Source organism: Microcaecilia unicolor, chromosome 2, assembly GCF_901765095.1.
Source record: "Microcaecilia unicolor chromosome 2, aMicUni1.1, whole genome shotgun sequence".
NCBI lineage: Eukaryota > Metazoa > Chordata > Amphibia > Gymnophiona > Siphonopidae > Microcaecilia > Microcaecilia unicolor.
Window position 1 is genome coordinate 64477430 of NC_044032.1, and position 15436 is coordinate 64492865.

The 15436-nt window shown below is 40.9% G+C and overlaps 1 protein-coding gene and 1 non-coding gene across 2 annotated transcripts in view; both read right to left on the minus strand.

Annotated features, from left to right (window-relative positions):
• Positions 1–15436, minus strand: part of CCBE1 (collagen and calcium binding EGF domains 1) — a gene marked incomplete at its 5' end in the record, with an annotated part of 537011 nt that overhangs the window by 177267 nt on the left and 344308 nt on the right. The gene's annotated exons all lie outside the window — the stretch shown is intronic.
• Positions 5199–5328, minus strand: LOC115463938. Its single transcript, XR_003941195.1, has one exon. It is a non-coding gene; the product is annotated as a small nucleolar RNA SNORA22 (small nucleolar RNA).

The following is a 15436-nucleotide window of genomic DNA, read 5'->3' on the forward strand; positions in this document are numbered from 1 at the left end:
ATGCGGCTTACATAGTAATAGAATCACACACGCTCTTGTATATTAGGGTTCAATGGATTTAATTCAGCAATTGGAAGAAGTTAGGATACCACAGGATCAGCCTGAGATTCTGGATACCTAAGATGTGACTGCTTTATATACAAATGTTCCCCAACAAGGAGCTTTAGAGGTAATAGCGGCAAGATTCATCAGTTATCTGTCTCATTACAACAGTAATTGCATACTATCCAGCTTATAATCGAAAGAGAAAAACGCCTATATTGCGACCCAAATCGGGAGATAGACGTTTATCTCACAAAAACGAATATATCGGTATAAGCCAAAGCCGATTTTGGACGTTTTCAACTGCACTCCATCGCGGATGCGGACAAAGTTGAAGGGGGCGTGTCAGAGGTGTGACGAAGGCGCACCTGGGGCGTGGTTATCGGCTGAAGAGAGATGGGCGCCTTTCGCCGATAATGGAACAAAAGTATGCGTTTGTAGCTAGAATTTAGGGCACTTTTCCTGGACCCTGTTTTTTCACGAATAAGGCCCCAAAAAGTGCCCTAAATGACCAGATGACCACCGGAAGGAATCGGGGATGACCTCCCCTGACTCCCCCAGTGGTCACTAACCCCCTCCCACCACAAAAAATGATGTTTCACAACTTTTTATTTTCACCCTCAAATGTCATACCCACCTCCCTGGCAGCAGTATGCAGGTCCCTGGAGCAGTTGTTAGGGGGTGCAGTGGACTTCAGGCAGGTGGACCCAGGCCCATCCCCCCCCTACCTGTTACAATTGTGCTGCTTAATGCTTAGTCGTCCAACCCCCCCAAATCCACTGTACCCACATGTAGGTGCCCCCCTTCACCCCTTATGGCTATAGTAATGGTGTAGACTTGTGGGCAGTGGGTTTTGAGGGGGATTTGGGGGGCTCAACACACAAGGGAAGGGTGCTATGCACCTGGGAGCTCTTTTACCTTTTTTTTGTGTTTTTGTAAAAGTGCCCCCTAGGGTGCCCGGTTGGTGTCCTGGCATGTGAGGGGGACCAGTGCACTACGAATCCTGGCCCCTCCCACGAACAAATGCCTTGGATTTATTCATTTTTGAGCTGGGCGCCTTCATTTTCCATTATCGCTGAAAAACAAAAACGCCCAGCTCACACATTGTCGAATAAAACATGGACGTCTATTTTTTTGCGAAAATATGGTTCGGTCCGCCCCTTCACGGACCCGTTCTCGGAGATAAACGCCCATGGAGATAGACGTTTTCGTTCGATTATGCCCCTCCACGGCTTCCATGGTTATCCTTAGAAATTATTTTTTATTTGAAAATCAATTTTATTTACAAGTTAAGGGAGTAGCCATGGGGGTAACAGTGGTTCCTATGGTGGCCTGTTTGTATTACCAATATGTGTGCACATCAAGATTTTCTGGTAAGATCAGGATTTGGAAACATTTTATAGATGACTTTTTTTTGGCATGGGTGGGAGATAAACATTGTCTTATTGAAATTCTATGATTAGATCAATCAGTGTGATTCCAATATTACCTTTACATCCCACACAGGGGACACAATAGTAGATTTTCTAGATATACACATTTCGATGTAACAAGGTGTCTTTAGAACATCTGCAATCCTTCGCGGAAACGGGTAAACTTGACGGGGGCGTGTCGGAGGCATGGTGAAGGCAGAACTGGGGCGTGGTTATCGGCCAAGGAGAAATGGGCGTCTTTAGCCGGTAATCGAAAAAAAAGGCGTTTTTACTGAGATTTTGGGTCACTATTTTTGGACCCTTTTTTCCACGAACAGGTCCCAAAAAAGTGCCCCAACTGGTCACTAACCCCCTCCCACCAAAAAAACCCCACTTTACAAACTTTTTTTCCAGCCTCTATGCCAGCCTCAAATGCCATACCCACCTCCATGACAGCAGAATGTGTTCTATCCTGTGACAGCCTTTCCCTGGTTCTGATGTGGCTCTCGGGTGAGTGTGACACCCTTTCTGTTATGCACAATGCAGAGTCACATCAGCAATGCATTGTAGTGGGTGTAGGGTATTGGGCTCCTTGATTCCACTAGCTTGTGGCAATGCTCATGATGTTGGTAGTTGGTAGGCTCTACTCCCATGGTGCTTTTCCCCCTGCTTACTGGGTCAGAGTGTGCCCTGTTTTGTTTCCGGTAGTCCATGAGGTAGTGGCCATTTTTGTAAGCCAGTTTTAGATCCCTTTCACGTGCTAGCCACGTTACAGAACTTAGTTCTTACCTTGAATGTGGCTGAAAGAGGGCATTGTACACCATTCTGCCAGCTCTGACCTACTGCTAATCTCAGTACCAGGGAGACTCGTTGCCAGTGGGGCACAACCTCTGATCTGCAGTTAACTGTGAGTAAGCGTGCTTATTTCAATAAAGGACATTTTTGGAGAGATTAGTCTTCAGGTGTCAACTGGTGTGCCAATGTTATACAGCAACAACAAGTCCTAGAGGCCTGCGTGTATGCAGGTCCATGGAGCACTTTTAGTGGGTACCGCAGTGCACTTCAGCCAGGTGGACCTAGGCCCATCCCCCCCCCCACCTGTAACACTTGTGCTGGTAAATGGGAGGCCTCCAAAACCCACTGTACCCACATGTAGGTGCCCCCTTCACCCCTAAGAGCTATGGTAGTGTTGTACATTTGTGGGAAGTGGGTTTTGGGGGAGCGGGTTGGGTGCTCAGCACCCGTGGTAAGGGAGCTATGCATGTGGGAGCGTTATCTGAAGTCCACCGCACTGACCTCTAGGGTGCCCAGTTGGTGTCCTGGCATGTCAGGGGGGCGAGTGTACTACGAATCGTGGCCCCTCCCACGACCAAATGGCTCAGATTAGGACGTTTTTGAGCTGGGCGTTTTTAGTTTCCATTATTGCTAAAAAAAACCAAACGCCCAGCTGAAAAACGTCCATTTTTTTGAAAATATGGTCTGTCCCGCCTCTTCACGTACCCGTTTTCGGACATAAACACCCATGGAGATAGGCATTCACGTTTGATTATGCCCCTCCAGGTAGTACAAAGGAAGATTTCACATTTCAATCCACCATTATGTATAGGAGGTTTAAAGAACAGGGCTATCCCATTTCAGTGATAAAAATGCATATAAAAAAGCTGGTTATTATAAAAAATCTGCAACAAAGTCATTGAGTAGTTCCAACAAGACATTAACAAATGTTTTACCATATTCTCAGAATGCAAGTAACATTGGAGCCATTATCAGCAAACATTGGCAAATGTTACAACTTTTACCAGGTTTTGTTCATAAACATAAATTTGCATGCACCAGAACTAGGAATTTGGGTGAATTGATTAGGAATATGGCTCCCCACAGAGCAGTGGCATAGCCACAGGTGGGCCTGGGTGGGCCGGGGCTCACCCACTTAGGGCTCAGGCCCATCCAACATGGTAATGAAAATGCTGCTTTCCACAATACTGGCACCTTCACATGCTCAGTTTTCAGCGCATGCCTGCTGCAGACTACCAAGGTGCAGACTGGAGAGAAGCATTTTCCCACCAGCTGAGATATTTTTTTGATGTGGGGGTGGGGGAGAGAACATTTGGTGCCCACCCACTTTTTGGCTAGGCCCACCCAAAATCTGCTGTCTGGCTACGCCCCTGCCACAGAGTGATGGGGGCCGTCAGAGTTGCAATCATTGTTTCTATTGTCAATACATATTGAAACACATTCAGTAATTTTTCCTAATTCAGGAAAGGAGTTTATGTTACAATCTCAAACTAACTATCAAACAAGTCAAGTGGTGTACACTATTTGCTGTCTATGTTCCTTATGGTACATTGGACAAACAAAACGAATGGTTAAGGAAAGGGTTGCTCAGCATTTGAGCAATATTCGTACGAAGAGACTAGAAGCCCCTCTGGTAGAGAACGGGGTTTCAGCTCAGCATGAAGTGTATGATTTACGTTTTGTGGAGCAAAGGCTTATTTATCTGTAGTGCAGCCAAATAGTTTGAATAAGGAGGTAGTGTGGCAAAACTGCTGATTATTGGAACGTATAATCTACATAATTGAGGGGCCCATTTACAAGCATTGGTAAGCCCAATGTGGACTTACAGCACACTATCTCAGAACTACAGCTGGTCCAACGTGGCTGCTGGTGGTACCAGGAAATATTTTTATCTAATAGCGTGGTGCTAACCTGGCGGTCATCAGGCATCACCATGCACTGCCCTGTTCCGCAGGATCCCTTACCACTGCCTCAGTGGGTGGCAGTAAGTGCCTCCCCCCACATGGCCACATGATAATAGTACTCTTACCACAAGGTCATTTTTTTAGGGGCCCTGGCACATGGGAATAACAGGGCCCTTTTTCCCACAGCTTAGTAAAAAGCCCCTGAATTAGAATCAGCTGATGATAAAGATTCTATACCGCATGTGGAAACTTTCAATTCTAGAGCGCAGTGATGACCCGATGAGAGAATGGAAGTCCACTCTAGCTTTGCTGATACTAGTGTGTAAATCATACTGAACCCTGGAAGGGGATATAAGCGGTATACAAGAATCGATTTGCTTTATTTTACAAGTATTGTTATAAAATAATCATTTGTTTCAAGAAGATCTGATGCTCTTGGGAAGTAGTTAATTCAAAAAAAATTTTTGTTTCAGAATAATTTCACTCCTGATGACGCTATCAGTGAAACATGGAACTATGTTGAGTGAGCCAGATTGAACAACATAGAGAATTTCAAGTGAAGGATTGAATGAATATCTTACACTGAACACTGGGACTGTGCAGAGCTTCAAGGGATTATTATTTTTGGACTATCTTTGTGTGACTGGATTGTGTTGAGTCAGAATGTTTTTTGGACACTGTTTGTGTTTTGAAGCACATTTTTTCCTTCAGTCGCCACCGGGAAGGTTACTGTCAATTAAACTGTTTGGATTATCCAGTGGAAAGAAAGATATGAGATAAGTGAAAATTTTTTACTTTCATTAGCAGTTTGTTTCAGCATAATTTCTGTAAATCATTCACATTTATTATTTTATAATTATTATTATTTCTAATTCTCCCTGAAAAATGTAGAGTGCTTGTTCCCACTTTGTAAGAACCTGAAAAGCTGTTTCTTGTATTCTGGGTTACAGCCAGTGTTCTACCACAAGTGTTCCAATGAGCTTTTTGATACTAATCCATTTACACAAAACAAACTAGCCCTTTTAGAATTCAATAAACTTCACCACAATGTACTGTACTTATGAATACATGTTAAAGAAATATTTCTTCCAATGCAGAGGAAAAGCACAGGACTTAATGTAGCACAAAGTTGTAACCAAGGAACTACAAAGTTCACTTGGCTGTTCACTGTGCAGGTTTTATAATTATTTTTAATAGTTTTGAGTAAGTTTGTTTATATTTCTATAGCCTTCTAATGCTGTTACGTTGATAAATTGTGGGGAAAGCTTTTATTTGATACCCCAATATAATTATTCATTTGCCATATCTTTTTTGAGATGCAATGACCAGACTTGCATACAATATTTGAGGTGCGGTTGCACCACAGAATGATGCAAAGGCATTATCTTCCCGATATTCAAAACTATTGAACCAGCTGTATCCATCTCCATCCTGTTTTTTAATGGTTTAAAAGTACCTGAACCCTTACAACACTGTGTTGTTTTTACTTTTTATACTAGTTTTTACCAATTTGGTGACATTTGTACTTTTACACCTACTGGATAAGCACACTTGTCTGTGATTATTGGCTCCTGCATAACTTTTATGTGTGTTGTATGGTTCTTATTAAGCTTTCATCATTTATGTTTCGATATAAATGGTTTCTAAGGGCCCTGTTTACTAAGCCATGCTAGAGGTGTGTTAGCATTTTTAGCGCATGATAAGCAATAGCGCGCGCTAACCATGTAGATGCCCATAATATTCCTTAGCGTGCGCTAATTTTTAGCATGAGATAAAAAATCTAGTGCACCTTAGTAAACAGGGCCCTAAATGTTTTAACATAGGTGTTTTAATATAAATGGTTTTTCTTTGAGTGTTTTAATGTAGATGTTTTTGTATTGTCTATTTTAACATGATTTGCATATGATTTTAATATGTTATTTATTATTATTGCTAACATTATATAAGTATATGTTCACAGTATCCATTCACCGCTGAGGCAGCCCCTTTGGCGAAACATGGCCATGTCAGGCATGTATGTATAAAACCTGGGAGCCAAAGTAGTGAATCCTTCGACTTTACATGGTCTGCTTTTTTTTTCGTGCTAACCATATTGAATTTTGCAAACCATTTACCTTGCTGTTTTCTTAGACTAATTTTTTAAGGCACACTAATAAACTGAAGGCATGCTAATAAATGTGGAGGAGTGGCTTAGTGGTGCCTTGACATCCAGAAGTGGCCGGTTCAAATCCCACTGCTGCTCCTTGTGACCTTGGGCAAGTCACTTAACCCTCTATTGCCTCAGGTACAAACTTAGATTGTGAGCCCTCCAGGGGCAGAGAACCACCCAGTGTACCTGAATGTAACTCATCTTGAGTTACAACTGAAAAAGGTGTGAGCAAAATCTAAATACATAGTATGTACACTATTATATAATACGCATTGTTGATATATTACTGCCAACTAATTGCTAGGTAGCATGTGCCTCTACTCACTAGGGATATGCAATCATTTGAAACTACATGGGGAATGTAATTGCCTGAAAGATAGCGCACAATCAGGAAATAATGTACACTCTTGGCAAATAGTGCAAACTTAAGAGTATTGCTCCTGAAATGAAAAAATAATAACTTGAAGAAAATGAACATTTTTGGGCTGCACTCACTATGGCATAAGAGCTTCTCCTCTTTACTTGAAAACTGTATAAAAGAAAGTCTAACCTGTAAGAACAGCTGAGAGCTTGATTCCTTCCCTTGCAAAGTATGCATGACTGAGAGTTTGTGAGCCCCAGCCAAACATGAGCTTCTACCCTGTTCTCGTACTACATGAAAGTTCATGAAAGTTCAAGTACTACATGTCTCTCACTCTGAGAGCTACATGATGCTAGGAGCAAAATAAACCATCTGTTGAGAAGCACTGTGGCTGGTGAGCGCAGGAGCAGCAACATCAGCAGCAAGGTGAGGGAGAAGTTAAACTGGGGATGATTCAAGTGAAAGAGCGCAAGAGGGGATGAAAACGCCAAACCACTGATGCTGCTCCTGCTGGTGGGAAAGAGACCTCAGATGGGGAGGGAAGAAGGGGGGCTACAGGATTGACTGAGAGGGGGAGAAGGAAGCCCAGGAAGAGGAGAGTGGGAATTTATGGATCGGGAGAGGAGAGAATTTGGCCATAAACCTATTGGATCTGAAAAGATACCAAGATAAGCTTTGTTGTTAGAACATTTATATCCCTTTTCTTCCATCAGAAATTAGACTTATCTATTGCAAAGCTCCTACTATGTATCCCTGAAATATGTTACTGCCCCACCAGGTTCCCAATCATCCCAAAAAGAATGTGCCATACTTTTTTATTGTTATTTGAACATTTTTAATGCTGTAATTGTCTATTGTTTATGTTTGATTTATTCTTACTGTACCGCCTTGAGTGAATTCCTTCATAAAGGTGGTAAATAAATCCTAATAAATAAATAAATAAATCCAGTGCAGACTTTCCCCATCTTTCTCAGATGTTCCCACACTCATAAGGCCCCAAACAAACAAAAGCTTCTTCATCTCCTAGGCCTATAATCTCCTATAGCTTTTTTTTTTTTTTTTTATAATTGAACAGTTGTAGCATGTTAAGTTTTTATCTTTCTTGAATTTTTATTGTAACCAATCCAGTTCTCATTTGAGTATGGTGCAAGATATAAAACCCAAATTACATCAGAGCCTGTAAGGCTACACTGCAAAGGAACATTGGATACTCTTATATTTGTGTTCTTGTAATATAGGCAACACACCAGCTCATTCACAATGTATTTCTGTTTGACGTACTCTAGGACACCAATGATAATGGTCATCTATAGGTATAGGTCATTAAAGCCTATAACCTATAGCTGAATTATTCTTCTCTGCAGCTATACTTCTCTGTTCTCAGGCTGATGCCCAACAGTGGCCATTGAATCCTTCCTGCCTCAGGGGTTAATAGCATAGGTACATTGCCATTCAAATCTAGCTTCTAGGCACAAAGGGACTAATATTCAGTTGGCGGGAGGCAACCCACATAAGTGCTGCGGTTGGCGCTGATCCCGGATATTCAATGCTGGGCTGTTTCCACACGGGGTGGGGGGGGGGGGGTGTTGGCCGCTGGAACTTAAATATTTAAGATGATATTCAGTCCTAACTGGTTAAGATGCTAGTGGTTAAAGATAAGACCGCTATTTATGTGGTCCTATTTAACCATTAAACCCAGTACTGAATATCAGCACTAACCCCCAGATTCTATATATTGCGCTGAGTATTCCGCAAGGAAATCAAATCACATTCCATAACAATGTGCATAACTCAATTGGTTAACAAGCTAATCAGTGCTGATAATTGGATGTTAACAAGCAATTATCAGCACTAAATGGCATTAATTAGAATTTACGCACACTACATGCTAAGCGTATTGTGTAACATAATGCATGTAAATTCTAAGTCACATAGTTGAAAAGGGGGCATGGCCATGGACATGGAATGGACACTGAGAAGTCACAAAAGAGAGAGGGTAACAGCATATAAAAATCAACAGAAACACAAGAAAAGCAAACACTGGGCCTTCAGGATCGAGAAAAATGTTATCCTTTAACTCAGAAAGTGACCCGAAACGGGCCGTGTTTCGGCAAACACACGCTTGCCTCAGGGGTCAAACAGATCCTATAGGTGTGCTCATAAACATATGAGATCAGTCAAACAATCAGGAAGTATTTCTCAGAATGTGGTGATTGTCCGTACAAGCTCCATCAATGAAGACTGTAGTCTGTGGCAGAAAGTTCAAGCTAAAGACGAAACTAGGCCCTGCTGTACCTGCTTGAAGCTATCTTTTAATGCTGCAGTACAAAGTTCAAGTTTTAAAACTAGGGGGGAAAGAGTATGGAGACTAGTTGATAAAGTTTGCTTTTTTATATTTTTATTCTGCCTATCAATAACCTACAATTCCTCCTTTAAACCCCAATATTTAAGTTCCGAAAAGCACAGAGCAAAATAATGTTACTTACCAGAGAAATGTCCTCTTCTCTCAGCACTTCTCAGATTCTACATATGACACCTACAAAATCGTTGCCGAAATGAAATATGTTTGGTGTAATCTATACAGAATGCCTAAATTTAGGCATACTTTATAGAATAATCCTAAATTTCCACGTAGTTTATAGAATATGCTGAGCGCCCATCCATGCAACTAAATTTAGTCACGGCATTATGTCGGCAGTAAGGTTCCACGCTCTAAGCACGTGCTATGCAGTTACCATGCAACAATGAAACTGCACTAACTGATTAACACAGAACATACCCACTCTCTTCCCCCACACACACCCACAAATGTGGATACTGTGTGCACATCCCTAAATTATCACAGGACACCTCAGAAAGTCCTTCGGCATGCCACTTTTTATAAAATGGCCCCTGTGTATTATATATTTGCTTTTATTCATTATTGTTTTATTTGTTGAATTAAGTGTCTTTTTTGTTCGCCACACAGTTGGTAGACAGTGTAGGATATATGATTCTTAAATCAGTAAATACAGTAAACAAAATAAATTTGCATATATTAGGTTCCTGATGCATGCAGATTAATGTCATGGATATCCTAAAAAACCTGACCGGCTATAGGGTTTAAGGAAACCTGGTCTAATCTCTTTTGTCCTCAGCCCATGATCTCTTTCTTTTTGCACCTTTTTCTCACTGAGAAATGCTTGCCTCTTGCACATGTATACTTCTAAGGTATTTGAATGTCACCTTTATATAATCTATCGTTCTTCTTTCCATTATGATATACATATTTTAAACCAAGACTTCATGCTATTTTGGCACCATTTCTCAGTAACACTTTTAGTTTCAAAAGACTGCTCTTAATTCTGAAAGCATGAGTGCTTTTTACTCATTTTTGTCTTTCTTGCAGAATTCCCCAAACATTTTATCAGCTTATAGTTCCAACAGTACCAACTTGCAAAGGCATAAAATACAAAGTGATGCACGCATCATCCTTTTCCTATATGAGCACGCAATTCTGGAACAAACTACCACGAAACCTATGAACCAACTTCCGCAAACTACTAAAGACTCATTTCTTTGAAAAAATCTATCAAAAGGATCAAAGCACATGAAGACCACACACACGGTTGGCAACACATTAACACATTCTCCTATTACACCTATCCCCATAACTCTAACACACCCAGCCTTTTTCTCTTCACTATTATTCTTTCCCCCTTATCGATACCCGGACATTGTTTCAATTCAACTCCTCATAATGTAACCATAATCATGTAATAACTTATTGTACTTCCATCGTTACAATGTATTGTAAGCCACACTGAGCCCACAAATAGGTGGGAAAATGTGGGATACAAAAGCAATAAAATAAATAAATAAAATAAATTATGATGATGGGTAGCATCAGATGTGGCAACTGATGGCATATCAAGGAGATAGAAACAGATAAAAGCAACACTGGGCTTCCAGGATTGGGATAATCAATGTCCTCCTTTATTGAGTGATGACCCGACACGGGCCGTGTTTCGTTGCACATGTGCCTGCCTCAGGGGTCAGAGAATCCTGTTCGTAACTTTCTCAGAGATGTATATATAACCAAATGGGCAGGATACAGTATCTCTGATATCGGTAGTATTTCTTGGCTTTTCTGCACTGACAGCGTTCTGTGTACTGACAGCGTTTTTTGAGCCAAGAAATACTACCGATATCAGAGATATTGTATCCTGCCCATTTGGTTATATATACATTTCTGAGAAAGTTACGAACAGGATTCTCTGACCCCTGAGGCAGGCGCATGTGCGACGAAACACGGCCCGTGTCGGGTCATCACTCAATAAAGGAGGATATTGATTATCCCAATCCTGGAAGCCCAGTGTTGCTTTTTTCTGTTTCAGTATTATTTTGTATGCTGTTTTACCCTCTCTTTTGTGACTAGGAGATAGTAATTTTAAGGAATCGGTTATTTGTATCCTGAGCGGCAATGCCCTCAAACTTGTTGGTGTTTCACTAGAAATTAGTAACTGTCTAGTTATATTTAAAACTGACTTTCTTTACACCAGTGAATGCATTGTGGAAGCCAAAATTGTTCTACAGGGGCTACTCTTCACAAAATGTCAAATAATGCTGCTTATCATCTCAAGGTTATGTCAGATTTTTCTAAAATGGCTCCTTTTTGCCTCCCCCAAAGCACAATTTCGAAGCCACTAATCTTATCTTTGTTTTCTTAGGTGTTCTCAGTCTAAATGATGATGTCATATCCCATATGACCAAGCTGCACAATATTATCTATATAAATACTGCCCTTTTCTGACAGTTGACAATTCCAAAGTTGTACATAGTTGAATGTTTGGAGAAATTTTAAAATAAATGTGTCTTTTAAAGCTATTTTTACGTATTTTATTTCCTATCACATTTCTCTTTTTCTTGTAATTGTCCACAAGCTTTGCTGTATAGAAGTAAGAACTATGGCTCAGGTTCTTATAAATATTCCTCAGCAATTTGTAGGAGAGTATCAAGAAAACAAATCTACCTATTTTGTGTTTCTTCTACTCCATAATGAGAATAATTTTATATTCAGTTATGTAAGTAGATGTAGCCAGTATACATAAATAAAGTGACAGTTTTACAATGGGAAAACACATTATATTTATATATCCCCTGATTTATCCAAAAAACACAGGGCCCCTAATACAAAGACGCGCTAGCGTTTTTAGCATGCGCTAAAAATAAGCATGTGCTAAATGCTAGAGACGCCCATATATCCCTATGGGCATTTCTATCATTTAGCGCGCTCTAATCATTACAGCATTCTAAAAACGCTAGTACACCTTTGTAAAAGACCCTCATATTGAATACTAATAAAGACATAAAATAAACAAAAAAAAAAAATAACAGCAATCATAGAACTATACTACTAACACTTAAGATGATAATTAATATCCTAAGTGGCATAAAATAACTATAATGAATAACAAAGCCATTCTGATAACATGGTTTTTAGGGCATGACTTTTTCCTTAAATGCCTTAACTAGTTCCTGAAATCAAGCAGATCAGTGTTTAACTTAGCATTAATAGGTAGAGTATTGCATAGATTGGAACCTGCTGTAGAAAACATCTGCCTTTGAGTTCCTACTTCCTGCACACAATACAATGAAGGAACATATAACTGCCTTTGATCTTGTGATCTCAACAAATAAACTGGATTGTGAAGAGACAATAGGAACATTCATAACAAAGCTTTCAAAATCAAAATCATGCCCTTAAAATGAATATGCTAATCCAACTGGTAACTGGTAACTAATCTAGGTGCTCTACACTCATATTAAAAGCAGGAAGCCGGCAAAAGAATCGGTTGGGCCGCTGGATGACCGAGGGGTAAAAGGGGCAATCAAGGAAGACAAAGACGCAGCGGAGAGACTGAATGAATTCTTTGCTTCGGTCTTCACCGAGGAAGATTTGGGTGGGATACCGGTGTCGGAAATGGTATTTCAAGCGGACGAGTCGGAGAAACTTACTGACTTCACGGTAAACCTGGAGGACGTAATGGGGCAGTTCGGCAAACTGAAGAGTAGCAAATCTCCTGGACCGGATGGTATTCATCCTAGAGTACTGATAGAACTGAAAAATGAGCTTGCGGAGCTACTGCTAGTGATATACAACTTATCCTTAAAATCGAGCGTGGTACCGGAAGATTGGAGGGTGGCCAATGTAACGCCCATTTTTAAAAAAGGCTCCAGGGGAGATCCGGGAAATTATAGACCGGTGAGTCTGACGTCGGTGCCGGGGAAAATGGTAGAGGCTATTATTAAAAACAAAATTACAGAGCACATCCGAGGACATGGATTACTGAGACCGAGTCAGCACGGCTTTTGTGTGGGGAAATCTTGCCTGACCAATTTACTTCAATTCTTTGAAGGAGTAAACAAACATGTGGACAAAGGGGAGCCGGTTGATATTGTGTATCTGGATTTTCAAAAGGCGTTTGACAAGGTACCTCATGAAAGGCTACAGAGGAAATTGGAGGGTCATGGGATAGGAGGAAATGTCCTATTGTGGATTAAAAACTGGTTGAAGGATAGGAAACAGAGAGTGGGGTTAAATGGGCAGTATTCACAATGGAGAAGGGTAGTTAGTGGGGTTCCTCAGGGGTCTGTGCTAGGACCGCTGCTTTTTAATATATTTATAAATGATTTAGAGATGGGAGTAACTAGCAAGGTAATTAAATTTGCTGATGACACAAAGTTATTCAAAGTCGTTAACTCGCGACAGGATTGTGAAAAATTACAAGAGGACCTTACGAGACTGGGAGACTGGGCGGCTAAATGGCAGATGACGTTTAATGTGAGCAAGTGCAAGGTGATGCATGTGGGAAAAAAGAACCCGAATTATAGCTACGTCATGCAAGGTTCCACGTTAGGAGTTACAGACCAAGAAAGGGATCTGGGTGTCGTCGTCGATTACACACTGAAACCTTCTGCTCAGTGTGCTGCTGCAGCTAGGAAAGCGAATAGAATGTTGGGTATTATTAGGAAAGGTATGGAAAACAGGTGTGAGGATGTTATAATGCCATTGTATCGCTCCATGGTGTTCAATTCTGGTCGCCGCATCTCAAGAAAGATATAGTACAATTGGAAAAGGTGCAGCGAAGGGCGACTAAAATGATAACCGGGATGGGACGACTTCCCTATGAAGAAAGACTAAGGAGGCTAGGGCTATTCAGCTTGGAGAAGAGACTGCTGAGGGGAGACATGATAGAGGTATATAAAATAATGAGTGGAGTGGAACAGGTGGATGTGAAGCGTCTGTTCACGCTTTCCAAAAATACTAGGACTAGGGGGCATGCGATTAAACTACAGTGTAGTAAATTTAAAACAAATCGGAGAAAATTTTTCTTCACCCAACGTGTAATTAAACTCTGGAATTCATTGCCGGAAAATGTGGTGGAGGCGGTTAGCTTAGCAGAGTTTAAAAAGGGGTTGGACGGTTTCCTAAAGGACAAGTCCATAAACCGCTACTAAACGGACTTGGAAAAATCCAAAATCCCAGGAATAACATGTATAGAATGTTTGTACGTTTGGGAAACTTGCCAGGTGCCCTTGGCCTGGATTGGCCGCTGTCGTGGACAAGATGCTGGGCTCGATGGACCCTTGGTCTTTTCCCAGTATGGCATTACTTATGTACTTATGTACTTATACATTTTTTTCCCATTCAGCATCATCTGGAGAGGTTTAGTTGAAGAAGTGGAATAGAACGAGTTGCAATAATTGACCAGAGTTAAACCTAATTGGTATAAAACTGTTCTAATCTCATTTTGTTACAAATAGGTCTTAGCTTTTTGAAGAAGTGTTAGTTTAAAAAATTTGATTTTCACACAATCTGGGCAATCTGTGGCTTAAAGGTTAAACAAGAATCAAATATCACCCCTAAGTATCAGGGAAAATTGGCAACAACTCGTCTCCACTGGTACCATGGTGACTTCTGCCTCCTTAAGAGATGGTGTGAGACAAGATCCTTGGCAGATCTTACCTCACTTAAGGAACTTCACCGCTCCTATCACTCACAATTGAGACATCAGAGATATTCTTACTATACCAGGTTTATCAATGCCTCCTCGAATCACCGTAAAAAGCTTTTCTATTCTGCCTCACCTTTCATCTTTTGGCCCTAAGGATTCCACCCTATCTATCCCTGACCCTTCTGCTTTTGCAATATTTTTTCACTCCAAGATCTCTTCCCTGCACTCTTCCTTTCAGATTCCAAGCTCCAGTACACCCACCTTATCCCTTTATCCCCCACCTACCTTTTGAGACCTTGTTCCACCTACTACGCCTTCTGGCTTTCACAACATTTGGACAGACTTCAATAATTTATCTCTTACAGCCCTTGGTAAACTCAACTCATCTTCTAAAAAGACCCTGGTCCACTTGATCCCATTGCATTTGCCTGGATTGGGATCTCATTGCATGGTTTGGTCCCTCTGCTGCTTTCTATTATCAATAACAGTCTTTCTTCAGGTTATGCTCCCTGCGACCTGAAGTCTGCCATTATCTGTACAATTTTGAAAAAGCCTAAACTAGACCCTGTTTTACCCTCAAACTATGCCCATGTCTAATCTCCCTTATTTGTCTAAACTCAATGAAATGGTGATATTTTCTCACTTACTATAACATGTTGAGTTTTCCCACTTCTTGCACCCTAGACAGTCTGGTTTTAGACTATGACATAGTACACAGACAATAATCAATTCACTTGTCCATGATCTTCACTCCACTTTTGAAATGGGAAGAGAAG